Source organism: Schistocerca piceifrons, chromosome 1 (genome assembly GCF_021461385.2).
Source record: "Schistocerca piceifrons isolate TAMUIC-IGC-003096 chromosome 1, iqSchPice1.1, whole genome shotgun sequence".
NCBI classification, from domain to species: Eukaryota; Metazoa; Arthropoda; class Insecta; order Orthoptera; family Acrididae; genus Schistocerca; species Schistocerca piceifrons.
Genome location: NC_060138.1, coordinates 496,527,717 through 496,540,982, shown reverse-complemented (window position 1 = coordinate 496,540,982; position 13,266 = coordinate 496,527,717). Strand labels below are relative to the sequence as shown.

Genomic DNA, 13,266 nt, shown 5'->3' with positions numbered 1-13,266 from the left:
TTATATATAATTGACTGGTTACACAAGTAACTTAGAATTGTACTAAACTCACAAGAACATGCCTTAATCAACTTTGTTGATATTTCATTGTAACCACTAGAATGCTTTGTTTTTAAAGATTTTATTATGGAAGTTATTTCTTTTGGTGAAGTGAGTGACACATTCATGTACCTGAAGCTATTTGTAAAGGCTAGTTTCAGATATTCAAGGGCATTATTTACTGATCTTGACAATCCCATTCTATCAGTAATGGATATAAAGTACTTGTTAAATACATTTGCCACACTATGCCCATCAGTAACTAATGTGTCATCTACCCTTAATGCTATTTTCTCCTGTTCCTTTCTGGTTGTACCAGTCTCCTCTTTCACTATATCCCATATTGTTTTTATTTTGTTCCCCGACATCGCTGTCTTCTTCTCGTAGTGCATTTGTTTAGATGTCTGAATTACTTTTTTAAATATTTTACAGTATTCCTTGTATTTAGCTAAATCATCAGCATTGGAGCTATTCTTGGTTGACAGACACATTTTCCTTTTTGTCTTACTGGGAATCTTTATTCCTTATATAATCCATGGTTTTATTATGGACTACTGTTTAATTTGAGTAGCTTTTAGAGGAAAACATTTTTCAAATATGGTACTGACATTGTTCAAGAATGTGTTATATTTTTCATTCATGTCATGAGCACTATAAACATCTTTCCAGTTCATATCTTTGAGCAGTTTTCTAAAACACTCAATATTTGGTTGATTGACTACTCTCCTGTACTCAGATTTAGCAGTCTTGATAATCTGCTTAGAATTTACATCTGAAACAAGGAGCTGCATGATTACAGCTTTTATAATATGATTTTGTTCCTTTTATTTGTCTATAAAAATGTTATCAATGGCTGTCCTTGAGGATTTAGCGATTCTAGTTGGAAAGTTTACAGTGTGAGTTAGATTGAAAGACAACATTACTGACTGCAGTAAATGTTTACTGGAAAATTGCATTAGAAAATCTGTATTAAAGTCACCAGCAATCAAAATTTCTTTGTTTCTTCCTGTTAAATAACCCAAAAGAGATTCTAGATGATTTATGAATAGATTATAATTTCCTGCATGTGCTCGGTAAATAGTTACTATTATATAGGATTTGTTATGGAACTCTACTTCTGTTGCACATACTTCTAGATGCTGCTCGAAACAGAATTTATTAATGTCAATGTCCTTGAATTTATGGCAGTTTTTAATAAATGTGGCAACTCCTCTTCCATCTGTATCTACTCTGCAGAAGTAGCAAGAAGGAAACAGTAAATAAAGAAGAAAGATAATGGTAGCAGAAATTTCATGTTTGTAATGTTTGTCTCTTTGGTACTTATTGCATGGCATCAGAAATGGAAAATGAGAGACAAATCCTTGTTTTTAATGTCAGGAATTCATTTGTTCATGACAGGAGAGGAGAAAGTAGGTGCAGAGGGAAGTGTAGGGAAATTAACAAGTATTAAGAAAATTATCCAGGGTCTAAGGAGAGCATTTAATTGAATAACAGAAATTGTGGTCCATTGACAGGTGCACATAAAGAAAACAGAAGCTTTGCTAGCTTTCAGAAGAAATCCTTTGAAGAACTAGAGAGTATTCTCTCTCTTTATCTATCTATCTATCTTTATCTATCTCTCTTTGTGCACCTACATTGTACTGGGTGGACAGACTATCCTGGAATTGCAGACTGGCAGGTTGATTGGGTTGGGGGTTGTGGCAGATGGGGTGGGTAGAGGGAGAAAGAGGCAGGTAGTAGAAGGAGGTGCTGGAGATGGGTAGCAACCAGCTCGGAGAGAGGTAGTAGGTGTGCAGGCTGTATTGCAGGAGGGAGAAGTGGCAGATATGTGGGCTAAGCATGCGGCACATGGCTACCACAGCTGGTGAGATACAGGACACAAATAAGATGATTGGATGTGGGAACAGTTGATTAGTAGAAATTGAGACTAGGGGGGTTACGGCACTAAAAAATGTCCTATGCAACGGCACCGAAAAATGTCCTATGCACGTAATGAAGAAACACTGTGCTGCAGGGGAAGATCTGGATGGCACGGATTATGAAGCAGCCATTGAATTCGAGCATGTTGTGCTTAGCATTATGTTGTGCCACTGGGAGGTCGACTTTGTTCTTGTCCACAGTTTGACAGTGACCATTTGTTCTCATGATTGGTTGTTGGTCATCCCACATGAAATGCTGTGCAGTGATTGCAGCAGAGCTGGTATATGATATGGCTAAGCAGGTGGCCTAGCCTTTTAAGGGATAGGATAAGCCTGTGACAGGATTAGAATAAAATGTGCTGGGTGGGTGAATTGGGCAGGTCTTGCACCTGGGTACTTCAAAATGATATGAACACCATGGCAAGGTGGTGGTAGTGGGAGTGGCATAGAGCTGGACCAAGATATTGTGTAGGTTGGGCGGGCGACAGAACGCCGATTTAGAAGAGATGTGAAGGATTATGTGTAGAATGTGTGTCATTTCTGGGCATGATGATAGTCAGTGACCAGGAAAAAGGACCTATTCAATCGCTCCAGTCTGAGATGATAGTAGGTGATTAGGGGGTGCTCCTGTACAACCGATTCTTGGGCATGGTGCGAGAGTTAGGGTTATGCGAAGATACGGTACTGGAAATCTGTTTGTGTGCTATGATTGGAAGGAATAGTGCCTGTCAGTGAGATCTTCAGCGTATTGTACAGGGAAAGTCTCATCCCTGCAGATATGCCAACATGCTGCGACTGTTTGTGGTTAGTTGGTTTGATGTGGATGGAAGCATCCAGGAAGGTGGCAGGTAGGATTGGGCAGGACCAGGTGACGTAAATGGAAGGGAAGGTGATGAAGTTTTGGAGGAATGGGGGGATAGGATGCCTTAGCACTGTGTTCAGATCATGAAGATACCATCAGTGAACCTGAGGCAGACAAGGGGTTTGGAGTTTTCAAAAGCTTGGAAGGTTTCTTGTAGATGGCCTATAAACAGATTGGCGTAGGAGGGTGCCGTGCAGGTGCCCATGGCTGTGCATGGATTTGTTTATTTCCTTCCCCTTGAAGGAGAACTTGTGTGTGAGGACACAGGTGGTAAGATGTATGAGTCATTAGGTAGTAGGTCTGGAGTTGGAAGGAAGTAGGGAGAGCTAGTGTTTGGCAGTGGCAAGGCTGTGGGTATGAGGGACATTGCTATATAGGGAGAGGGCATCATCAGTAATTAGTAGGGATCCAGATAGGTAATGGAGTGGGGATGGCCAAGAGTCAGTGAAAGAAGTGGTTAGTATCTTTGATGTTTCAAGCAGTTAGTTAGTGGCTGACAGATTGGTTTACAAGAGCAGAAATTCATTCCATGGGAGCGCAATAACCATCTACAACAGGGTGTTGAGGATAGTTGGGTTTTAGGATTTTAAGAAGCATGTAAAAGGTAACCACCCTCCCAATTCTAACTCATAACTGCAGGTCATCCATAAAAGACATGACTTTGTAACTTTCCAGAGAAGGGCATGATAAAACTGGCTGTGGCTGGGTCTAAGAAACGAGTGGGTTGCTTGGTTCAGTCTTTATCCATAGCTGCATGTCTATTAAACAGGTTTGTAACATCTGCACCATTTCAGTAACCAATGCTTGAGCTGCCTCCCAACTAGTGACACTCTGCATTTCGTACAGGATGCAGCATGCCCTGGCAAATTACATTGGCCACATCTCACAGATCAGAAATAATGTTTCTTTGTAGTACAAAGAATTGCGAAAGATCAACTTGTTCCCCTGGCTGCACAAATGTAACCTTCAAATCCCTGTGCATCACTCTCTTGACTCCATGCCCTCTACATATAAAACGGGGAAAACAATCCAAAAAGCAATAGTCTGCTCACTCACCCCCTTGTTTGATGAAGCTGCATTCTGTGGTTGTGAAGTAGTGCTGCTTAGACATCAACTGTGCTGGTATCTGCTGCCAAATGAGGTCCACTGATACCAAAATACTTCTGACACCACTCTATAGCAAACCGGAGTGAGAGGGGGCTGCCATGGTATAGAGGTGGTGGAGCGGTGGGTTTGGGAGGCGGTGCTTCTGGCCAGGATTGCATGGAAAACTCCGATACGAGATATAACATCTTTTATTTGGTCTTGAGCTGCAATGTTGAAGTGCTGGAACACCCCTGATATGCCCTTAGCAGGTCACAGTGGCAGAATGGCCATTTGATGTCCATCTCCTGCTTTGGTGACACTGTCTACTCTACTTGGCAGTGCATGTCTGAGTTAACAGTAAGTGGCCCTGAGTGAGCAGTGCCAGTGACTTGAACACCCCCTGAATTATTGTAGGTGTCCACCACTACCTGGTTAGAAACGTGCCCTGTTGTGGATAAATACTGGCAGTACCGCCCTTTCTGTGAACTGCTGCCTTCCAACGGTATGTGGATGAGTGTTATTGTGTTGGAGAACACTCCCTGGAATGCTGTTCATGAATGGTAGCACAGCAGGTCGAATCATCAGATTGATGTACAGTTTTCTAGTCAGAGTGCATGGGATAATCCCAAGAGTGCTCCTTCAGTCGTACAAAATCACATCCCAGACCATAACGCCTGGAGTAGTTTCAGTATGTCTAGCACACAGACAGGTTGGCTGCAGGCCGTCAACTCTCCTCCTCCTAACCAACACATGGTCATCACTGGCACTGAGGTAGAACCGGCTTTCATCAGAAAACACAACAGACATCCACCTTTCCCTCCAATGAGCTCTTGCAAATGGTGGTGGTTTGGGGTTAGTGGAATTCGTGCTACAGTGCATCTGGCTTGGAGCTGTCCTTAAAATAACTGATTTGTAACAGTTTGTTGTGTCACTGTGGTGCCAAGTGCTGCTCAGATTGCTTCAGTAGATGCAGTACGATGCAACAGAGCCATATGCTGAATCTGAGGGTCTTCCCTTTTGGTAGTGTCACATGGCCGTATGGAGCTCTGTCTTCTTGCAACTGTACATTGTTGTGACTGTTGCTACTAGCAATCAGGTACAGTGGCTACATTCCTGCTAACTGTTTCTGCAATATCATAGAAGAAGCAGCCAGCTTCTTGTAGCCATACATGACCTTGTTCAGACTCAATGAGGTGTTGACAGTGGCATCTTTGTTACCTCAAAGGCATTCTTGACTAATATCATCTCAACACGTCCAACCTCAAAGGTAACTAATGCTCATGACCGTTACAGCATGTATTTAAAGCATACTTGATTTGGATCCTCATAGTGGTGCTGCTATTGCCACCCTTACGTGACTGGAGTGAAATTTGAATAGACCTTATCTCTCAGATGTAGGATCATGCCTACCAACTTATGTTTATGTCGTACAACTCCTTCTTGGCGTTGTGATTTATTTTTTCCTCTTTGTATATATGATGAGAGAAAAGAAATTATTCAGCACATTAAGGGAGAGAAAATTTCATTGTGATGGGGGACTAGGAATAAATGAAAGGAGAAGTTGCCTGGTAGTATTTTGCACATTTTATTAGTTCAAATGTATGGGCTAAGAATAAGGAAATAAGGTTGAAAGTGTAGAAGAGACCTGGAGGTACCACAAGATTTCTGATAGAGTACATAAGATAAAAATTTAGAAACAAGGTTCTAAACTGTAAAACATTTCCAGGAGCAGATGTAGAACCAGACTATTACCTTCCTTAGTTATAAAATGCAGACTGAAGATGCAAAAAGGTAGAGAATGCGCAATAAGTGGAGAGGTTTCAAAGGGAGCATTAGGCAGTGACTGACTGAAATAGGCAAAACTAATATTGTAGAAGAGCTTTGAAAGATGGATAGTGAAGGCAGCAGAGGAACAGCTGAGCAAATTGGAATTTCTATCAGAAATTATATAATCTGTGAAAAACAGTTCTCCATGGTATGCAGGATTTATATGACATCGGTGAAATACACTCAGACTTCGAGAATAATGTAATAATTCCAGTATCAAATAAGGCAGGTGCTGATAGGTGTGGATATTACCAAACCATCAGTTTAATAAGTCAAGATTGCAAAATACTAACACAAACTATCCACAGACGAATGGAATGACTTGTAGGAGCTGACCAAGGAGATCAGTTTGTGTTTCAGGGAAATGTAGAAACATTTTGTCTTATATCCTCCTTTCAAGACACAGTCTATTCCATTCAACTGCTCTCCCAGTTCCTTTGCCATCTCTGACAGAATTACAATGTCATTGGCAAGCCTCAAAGTTTTTATTTCTTCTTCGTGGATTTTAATTCCTACTCCAAATCTTTCTTTTGTTTCCTTTACTGCTTGCTCAATATACAGATTGAATAATATCAAGGATAGGCTACAACCCTCTCTCACTACCTTCTCAACCACTGCTTCCCTTTCATGGCCCTCGACTCTTATAACTGCCATCTGGTTTCTGTACAAATTGTAAATAGCCTTTTGCTCCCTGTATTTGGCACATGCCACCTTCAGAATTTGAAGGAGAGTATTCCAGTCAACATTGTCAAAAGCTTTCTCTACATCTACAAATGCTAGAAACATAAGTTTGCCTTTTCTTAATCTATCTTCTAAGATAAGTCGTAGGGTCAGTATTGTCTCACGTGTTCCAACATTTCTACGGAATCCAAACTGATCTTCCCCGAAGTCAGTTTCTACCAGTTTTTCCATTAGTACTTTACAGCCAAGGCTTATTAAACTGATAGTTTGGTAATTTTCACACCTGTCAACACCTGCTTTCTTTGGGATTGGAAGTATTATGTTCTTCTTGAAGTCTGGGGGTATTTCACCTGTCTCATATATCTTGCTCAGCAGATGGTAGAGTTTTGTCAGGGCTGGCTCTCCCAAGGCTATCAGTAGTTCTAATGGAATGTTGTCTACCCCTGGAGCCTTGTTTCGACTGAGGTCTTTCAGTAATCTATCAAATTCTTTATGCATTCATGCAGTGTCATATCTCCCATTTCATCTCCATCTACGTCCTCTTCTATTTCCATAATATTGCCCTTGTATAGACCCTCTATATACTCCTCCCACCTTTCTGCTTTCCCTTCTTTGCTTAGAACTGGCTTTCCATCTGAGCTCTTGATATTCATACAAGTGGTTTTCTTTTATCCAAAGGTCTCTTTAATTTTCCCATAAGCAGTATCTATCCTGCACCTTGTGATATATTCCTCTACATACTTACATTTGCCCTCTAGCCATCCCTGCTTAGAGATTTTGCATTTCCTATTGATTTCATTTTTGAGACATTTGTATTCCTTTTTGCCTGCTTCATTCACTGCAGTCATATATTTTCTCCTTTCATCAATTAAATTCAATATCTCTCCTGTTACCCAATGATTTCTACGAGCCCTCATCTTTTTACCTGCGTGATCCTCTGTTGCCTTCAGTAGTTCATCTCTCAAAACTACCCATTCTTCTTCTACTGTATTTCTTTCCCGTCCTTGTTAGTCATTCCCTAATGCTCTCTCTTAAACTATCTACAACCTCTGGTTCTTTTAGTTTATCCAGGTCCAATCTCCTTAAATGCCTTCCTTTTGGCATATTGTACAGTTTTAATCTACAGTTCATAAACAACAGATCATGGTCAGAGTCCACATCTGTCCCTGGAAATGTCTTACAATTTAAAACCTGGTTCCTAAATCTCTGTCTTACCATTATATAATCTATCTGAAACTGTCCAGTGCCTCCAGACCTCTTCCATGTATACAACCTTCTTTCATGATTCTTGAACCAAGTGTTAGTTATGATTAAGTTATCCTCTGTGCAAAATTCTACCAAGCAGCTTTGTCTTTCATTCCTTACCCTGATCCATATTCCCCTACTACTTTTCCTATTTTTCCTTTTCTTACTATCGAATTCCAGTCCCCCATAACAATTAAATTTTCATCTCCCTTCACTATCTGAATAATTTCTTTTGTCTCATCATACATTTCATCAATTTCTTCGTCATCTGCAGAGCTAGTTGGCATATAAACTTGTACTACTGTGGAAGGCATGGGCTTTGTGTCTATCTTGGCTACAATAATGCGTTCACTATGCTGTTCATAGTAGCTTATCTGTGCTCCTAATTTTTTTTAAAACCTACTTCTGCATTACCCCTATTTGATTTTGTATTTATAACCCTGTATTTACGTGACAAGAAGTCTTGTTCCTCCTGCCACCGAACTTCACTAATTCCCACTATATATAACTTTAACCTATCCATATCACTTTTTTGATTTTCTAACCTGCCTACCCGATTAAGAGATCTGACATTCCATGCTCCAATCCAGAGAATGCCAGTTTTCTTTCTCCTAATAACAATGTCCTCCTGAGTAGCGCCCCCCCCCCCCCAGAAATCTGAATTGGGGGAGTATTTTACCTCCAGAATATTTTACCCAAGAGGACACCATCATCATTCAACCATACAGTAAAGCTGCGAGCCCTCGGGAAAAATTATGGCTGTAGTTTCCCCTTGCTTGCAGCCACTCATAGTACCAGCACAGCAAGGCTGTTTTGGTTTATGTACAAGGCCAGATCAGTTCCTTCATCCAGACTGTTTCCCCTGCAACAACTGAAAAGGGTGCTGACCCTCTTCAGGAACTACACATTTGTCTGACCTCTCAATAGATAACCCTCCGTTGTGGTTGCATCTATGATACGGCTATCTGTATCGCTGAGACACACAAGCCTCTTCACCAACGGCAAGGTCCATGGTTCACGAGGAGCTTTGGCACTTAACTTGATTAAAAGGAGAAGAAGTTGACAGTACACATTCTGAGGCATCAGGTAATAATAGTTAACATTGTAAGGGCATGTGTGTGAGAGGGGAAGTGTAATGTGAGAAGTAAAAATTAAAAATTATGGAGGGAGACAAAGGCATGATTACAGTAAGCAGGGTCAAATGGCTGTAGTTGTGCAAAACTGAGGGAACTGGTACAGGATAAATAGTGTAGAGAGTTGTGTAAAACTAGTCTTCAGTATGCAAATTACAACAGTAAGTGTTGCATAGGTTTTGTGGTACCAAGGTTTGCTGTTCCTTATGTCATGAGTTGGTTTTGTTGTTATTTTGAAATGAATTGGGGAAGAATTTAGTTCAAATTTCCATTCTATTTGTTTTTGTACACATTCTAAATAATTTTGGTCAAATGCAGGAGTACTTACTTTGGAAAGATCATGGTTTGTTTTCTTTATTTCCTTCCCTTTATTTATATCATGAGGTTTATTTACACGTACCACACTCAATTAACATGTCACATCTCTTGTATTTTTAAACTTATATAATGTTTCATTTTTCTTACAGTTTTCTGTTATTGTGTGGAATGTGTAAAGAGTATATTGCAACAGAAAATTAAGGCTGTCAGTACTGAGGTGTAAATGAGAAGTAACAAGGAAGTTTACATCACATCTGTAATGCTGAGAGTAATACCTACTGTGCAAACCACATTTTCTTAGTTTTAAATGTATGGGAGAGGGTTTTTTGCGTAGAAGGGAAGGCAGCTGTCGAAATGCAGGTGCTATTGGTGGTTAGTGTGTTTAATATGGACAGAGGTGTAGATGGAGCCATCAGAATGGTGGGGGTCAATGCCCAAGATAGTGGCATATTGGGTACAGGAGGACCAGTTGAAGTGAATGGGAGAAAAGGTGTTGAGATTGTGAAGGAATGTAGCTAAGGTGTCTTGGCCCTGGGTCCAGCTCATGAAAATATCAATGAACCTAAAAGCAGACTGTGTGTTGGGAGTTGTGGGAGACTAGGAAGGTTATCCCTAGGTGGGCCATAAACAGTTTGGAATAGGAGGGTTCCATGCTGGAGCCCATGGCTATGCTGCCACCTTATCTTCAAAGGAAAAGTAGTTGTGGGTCAAGATATAGTAGTAAAGTGTATAAGGAATGAGGTGGTGGGTTTAGAGTATGAAGGACATTGGGAGTGGTAGTGTCTGATAGTGGCAAGTACATGAGCATATAGGATGTGGGTGTATGGGGAGGTGGTATCAACAGTGGCGAATAGGGATCCAGGAGATGAGGAGGTGGGAGTAGTGGAAAGTCAGTTAAGGAAGTGGCTGGTATCTTTGATGTAGGAGGCTAGGTTTCAGGCAGCTGGTTGGAGATGTTGGTTAACAAGAGCAGAAATTCTTTCAGTGGGAGCACAATAGCGTGTCCAAGATCATTGGGTTTGTGGATTTTGAGGAGCAGGTAGAAGGTGGATGGGTGTGCGGTGTGTTATTGCAGTGAGGAGGGAGATGGGCTCAGGTGAGATGTTTTGTGAAGTGCCTATGGATTTCACTAGGGATTGGAGGTTATGTTGGACTTCTGGGATGGGAGCACTGTCGCAAAGTTAGAAGGTGGACAATTCAGACAGTTGGCAGAGGTCTTCCGTCAGGTAGTCACTGCGAATCATCACGACAGTGATGGAACCTTCGTCTACAGGGAGGTTGATTAGGGCTGGATCTGTTTTCAGGTTGTGTATGGCTATTTTTTTCTGCCAAAAGATTAGTGTTCTTAGGAAGGTTCATGGCTAAGGATGGTGAGCCCAAGTTGGAGGTGAGGAATTTCTGGAAGCAGACTAGGGTTTGGTAAGCTCGGAGGATAGAAGCGTCATTGTTGGATTGTGGTATGAACTGGAAGAGGCAAGGTTCAGTGTTTAGATTAGGTTGGCTTTGGTTGGAGGGATTGCCGGCAAATAAGTGTTTCAACTGTAGGGATCTGGAGAAAGAAAGAGGTCTTTAACTAGTCCAATAGGGTTAAATTTTGGGGGTATGGCTGAAGGTTAGGCCTTTGGTTGGACTGAAACTTTTGTGGGACTGAGAGTTATTGTGGAGAGGTTAACAACAGTATTTTGGATTCTGGGTTTTGTGAGGTGTTAGGAGGGACTTTTGAAGGATGCGGTAAGTTGAAGAGGTTATCTAGGTAGAGTCTACATGCTATGAGAGGTTTTACTGTGAGAAGAATGGATGTTGATAGGTAGTGATGCCCCAAGGTGGGAGTAGGATGTCAACAGGTTGGACAGTTCATGGGGATGGAATGCTCCTCCAGGTGTTGGAACTCAAGGGTTTCTATTGCAGAGATTTAGTGTATGCAGTGAGGATTGCATAGTGAGAGTCTCTTGCAGGGGGAATAGAGGTTGTTCTGGGATGTCTGTGCCATGGAGAGGTGTTTTTGCAGTACCAGGTCCATGAGAGATAGGGACTGGCAGAATGTGAAAAGGTGAAGGTCGTGTGAAAGGAGGAGTGGCATCCAGAGAAGGGAATTTTTATGCTTAGGCCATTGGGGGCATTCCATGGTTCAGACACCATGTAAGTAACAGGATGTGGGACTGGGTTTTAGCCAGGAAAAGGGATACTTTTCTGAACTGGTGCAGAAAGGTGGAATAGGGGTCCATTGCAGTAGGAATGTTTTTAGGAAATGGAAAATGATGCAGGTAATGGGCAAGTGGTTATAAGAAGAATTTGATAATATAGCATGAGGTAGGTGGAGTGGAAAGAATGGAAAAAGTTGTAGTGAGACTAATAGGGTGGTTTTGTAGTCCACACCAAAAAATCCCTCTCATACAGTGTAGCCACCTGTGTGTGTGTGTGTTTGTTTGTTTGTTTGTTTGTTTGTTTGTTTGTTTTACCCAGCCTAGCCAACTGTGGACAACAGATCTTATGTGATAAGAACTCTCTTGCCCAGTATGTTGAAGGCCTTCACAGGCAGGCAGTACCCCTCAAATCTACTGTAGTCCACAAATAAATTTCCCCTGCCATATCCTGAGACACCTTCAATTCTCCCACTATCCCCAAGAGTCAGCTACAAAGGAGTGCCTCCTCATCACCCAGTATCACCCTGGATTGAAAAAACTAAACAGTATCTTTTGCTAGGGCCTTGATTATGTCTAATCCTGCTCTGAAATGAGGGACATCATACCCAAGATCCTTCCCAACGCTCCTTAAGTGGTGTTGTGTCACCTGCCCGAGCAACACAACATCCTGATCCTTCCCTATGCCACTCCTTACTCCCAACCTCTTGCCGTAGGGATCAGATCCCTGTGACAGACAAGTTCAAGATCTATTACATCTACCTACCCAGCACATCCTACTCCACTTCTGTCACAGGCTTATCCTACCACAACAGAAGCTGGACCTTCTGTGAAAGTAGCCATGTCATATATCAACTTTGCTGCAAACACTACACAGACTTTTATGTTGGTATGACCACCAACCAGCTGTCCACCAGGATGGATGGCCACCACCAAACTGTTGTCATGGAACAAATGACACAACATGCAGCTGAGCACAACATGCTCAGTTTCAATGGCTGCTTTGCAACCCGAGCCATTTGGATGCTTCCCTCCAACATCAGCTTCTCTAAGCTACACAGAGAGAATTATCCTTACAATATATTCTCCTCTCCTGGAATCTTCCTGGCCGCAGTTTCGCAACAATTTTCCTTTCCTCCATTTCTTCACCTCTTCCCAATTCATGTCCCCACATTGCCTTCAGTGTTTGCTGCTTACCACCGGTTGCTACAGTTGTGCCAGCCCATACACCTGTCACCCCGCTCTCCTGCATTCCTAGCCAGCAAACCAGCTGCCTCCTTCTGAGCCGCTGCTAACCTCCCAACCCCAGTCCTTCTCCCTGTCTCTGATGACCTCTCTCTCAACCCACCTCATCTGATACCATGGCCAGTTCACCTGCCGCAAATGGAACTATTGGTCTAGCTGGTACCCAATGTAGGTACATAGGTTTTTGTGTGTGTGTGTGTGTGTGTGTGTGTGTGTGTGTGTGTGTGTGTGTGTGTGTGTGTTTTACCTTAGATTGGCAAAGGATAATTCTGGAAGCTAGCAAGTTTTCTTTCTTTCGTGTGTGTGCCTATTAACAACTCAATGCTGCTGCTTTTCATTGAGTGATCCTATTTAATCTGGAAGTATATTTATAGTCTACAAGAACTGTCCTATAACATTTAAGAACAAAGTAATAACAGAACTGCTACACTGATAACCATGGATGTAATATTCTATTACTAAGGAAGTAATGGCTTTGAAGAAATTGTGTCTCACAAGCAAAAGAAAAAATGGAGAGTAAAAAATTCTATTTATTATTTGAGAAATATATAGTATTATGTAATAATCATCACTTCACTATATACTTCCACTTTTCCAACTTAATTTACTGGATGTACTTGAATAACATGTGAACAGAATATACCACATATGAACAGTCTGAAGTTTGCTTTAGCAGTAAAATTTACAAAGCCATACTTTTATCATAACATCATTGTTAGGCTGTTAAAATAAAACCCCATACATTGATATACTTGTACATCTTATTATTT

The 13,266-nt window shown here is 41.5% G+C and overlaps 1 protein-coding gene across 3 annotated transcripts in view; it reads left to right on the top strand.

Annotated features, from left to right (window-relative positions):
• The window catches only part of LOC124796043 (zinc finger CCHC-type and RNA-binding motif-containing protein 1-like), a 94,088-nt gene that overhangs the window by 55,189 nt on the left and 25,633 nt on the right, over positions 1 to 13,266 (top strand). The gene's annotated exons all lie outside the window — the stretch shown is intronic.